Genomic DNA, 2774 nt, shown 5'->3' on the forward strand with positions numbered 1-2774 from the left:
TGATCCACTGTGTAGAAAACGTGATGTTACTGAAAGTATCTTCTGGAGCTTAGATAGCACACGCATATAGTTGCTTCCAGAATACTCCAAATGATATGGTGAGTATAATAATAAAGTTTACATCATGTTAGCACATATTAGTTTTCAGCAAAATTGAACTGTACTCTCCATTGCGTTGAATGCTTTACTTTCTATTCAAAGCATTTTGTGATAAGGTTGTGTACATAACTACTCAGGGTGATTTGGAACTGTATAGATATTGCATGTAGACTGCTCAGTGCCATCGAATACAATGCAAGCTGAATTCGTTAACCTACCTGGCGCCATTTACAGTGCAACTGTCATTGACTTGGTTTAGTCCTGCAATCTCTAATGATCCACTGTATAGAAGACGTGATGTTACTGAAAGTAACCTCTGGAGCTTGAGTAACTACTGTAAATGGTACCAGGTAGTTTGCTGAATTCAGCTTGCATTGGAGTATTCAATGTCACTGAGCACTCTACATGCAATATATATTCTGTTCCAAATCAACCTGAGTACTTATGTACACAACCTTATTACAAAATGCATTGAATAAAAAAAAAAGCATTCAACTCAATGGAGTGTAAAGTTCAATTCTGTTGAAAACCACTATGTGCTAAGATGAATTAAACCTAATTATTATACTCACGATATGATTTCAAGTAGTCTGCAAACAATTTTATGAGAGTGCTACCTGAGCTCCAGAAGTTACTTTCAGTAACATCACGTTTTCTACACAGTGGATCATTAGAGATTGCAGGACTAACCCAACTCAATGTCTGTTCCTCTGTAAATGGTACCAGGTAGGTTACTGAATTCAGTTTGCATTGGAGTATTCCGTTGCACAGAGCACAATACATGCAATATCTATACTGTTAGAAATCACACTGAGTAGTTATGTACACAACCTTATCTCAAAATGCATTGAATAGAAAATAAAGCATTCAACTCAATGGAGTGTACAGTTCAAATTTGTTAAAAACTAGTATGTGCTATCATGATTTAAATGTTATTATTATACTCACCATATGATTTAGATACTCTGCAACCAATTTTATGAGTGTGCTACCTAAGCTTCAGAAGTTGCTTTCAGTAACGTCACGTTTTCTACACATTGGATCATTGAAGATTGCAGGACTAAACCAACTCAATGTCTGTTCCACTGTAAATGGTAAAAGGTAGGTTCCTGAATTCAGATTGCATTTGATTATTCCATGGCACTGAACACTCTACATGGAATATCTATGCTGTTCCAAATCACCCTGAGTTGTTATGTTCACAACCTTATTACAAAATGCATTGACTACAAAATAAAGCATTCCTCAAAGGAGTGTACAGTTCAATTCTGCTGAAAACTACTTTGTGCTATCATGAAGTAAATCTAATTATTATACTCACCATATGATTTAGAGTAGTCTGCAACCAATTTTATGAGTGTGCTACCTAAGCTCCAGAAGTTACTTTCAGTAACATCACGTTTTCTACACATTGGATCATTAAAGATTGCAGGACTAAACCAACTCAATGTCTGTTCCACTGTAAATGGTAACAGGTAGATTACTGAATTCAGCTTGCATTGGAGTATTTCATGGCCCTGAGCACTCTACATGTAATATCTATACTGTTCCAAGTCACCCTGAGTAGTTATGTTCACAACTGTATCACAAAATGCATTGAAATGAATGTAAACCTTTCAACTCAATGGAGTGTACAGTTCAATTTCCCTGAAGCCTAGTATGTACTAACATGACGTAACCTTTATTATTATACTCACCATATGATTTAGAGTACTCTGCAACCAATTTTATGAGTGTGCTACCTAAGCTCCAGAATTTACTTTCGGTAACATTGCATTCTCTACGCAGTGGAACATTAGAGATTGCAGGACTAAACCAACTCAATGTGTATTGCACTGTAAATTGTACACGGAAGGTTCCTGAAATCAGCTTGCATTTGAGTATTCATTGGCACTGAGCACTCGACATGCAATATCTATGCAGTTCCAAATCACCCTGAGTAGTTATGTACACAAACCTATCACGAAATGCTTTGAATAGGAAGTAAAGTATTCAACTGAAAGTAGTGTACAGTTCAATTCTGCTGAAAACTACTATGTGCTAACATGAACTAAATCTAATTATTGTACTCACGATATTACTTAGAGTAGTCTGCAACCAATTTTATGAGTGTGCTACCTAAGATCCAGATGTTAATTTCAGTAACATCACGTTCTCTACACTGTGGAACATTAGCGTTTTCAGAACTAAACCATGTCAATGGCGGTTCCTCTGTAAATGGTACCAGGTAGGTTAGTGAATTTAGTTTGCATTATAGTATTCCATGGTGCTGAGCACTCTACATGCAATATGTATACAGTTCCAAATGACCCTGAGTAGTTAAGTACACAACGCTATCACAAAATGCATTGAATAGAAAGTAAAACTTTCAACTCAATGGAGGGTACAGTTCAATTTTCCTGAAACCTAGTACGTGCTAACATGACGTATACTTTATTATTATACTCACCATATGATTTAGTGTACTCTGCAACCAATTTCATGAGTGTGCTACATAAGCTCCAGAATTTACTTTCAGTAACATCGCGTTCTCTACGCAGTTGAACATTAGAGATTGCAGGACTAAACCAACTCAATGTGTATTGCACTGTAAATGGTACCCGGAAGCTTCCTGAAATCAGCTTGCATTTGAGTATTCATTGGCACTGAGCACTCGACATGCAATATCTATGCAG

The sequence above is a fragment of the Hypanus sabinus genome, chromosome 31, assembly GCF_030144855.1.
Source record: "Hypanus sabinus isolate sHypSab1 chromosome 31, sHypSab1.hap1, whole genome shotgun sequence".
Lineage (NCBI taxonomy): Eukaryota > Metazoa > Chordata > Chondrichthyes > Myliobatiformes > Dasyatidae > Hypanus > Hypanus sabinus.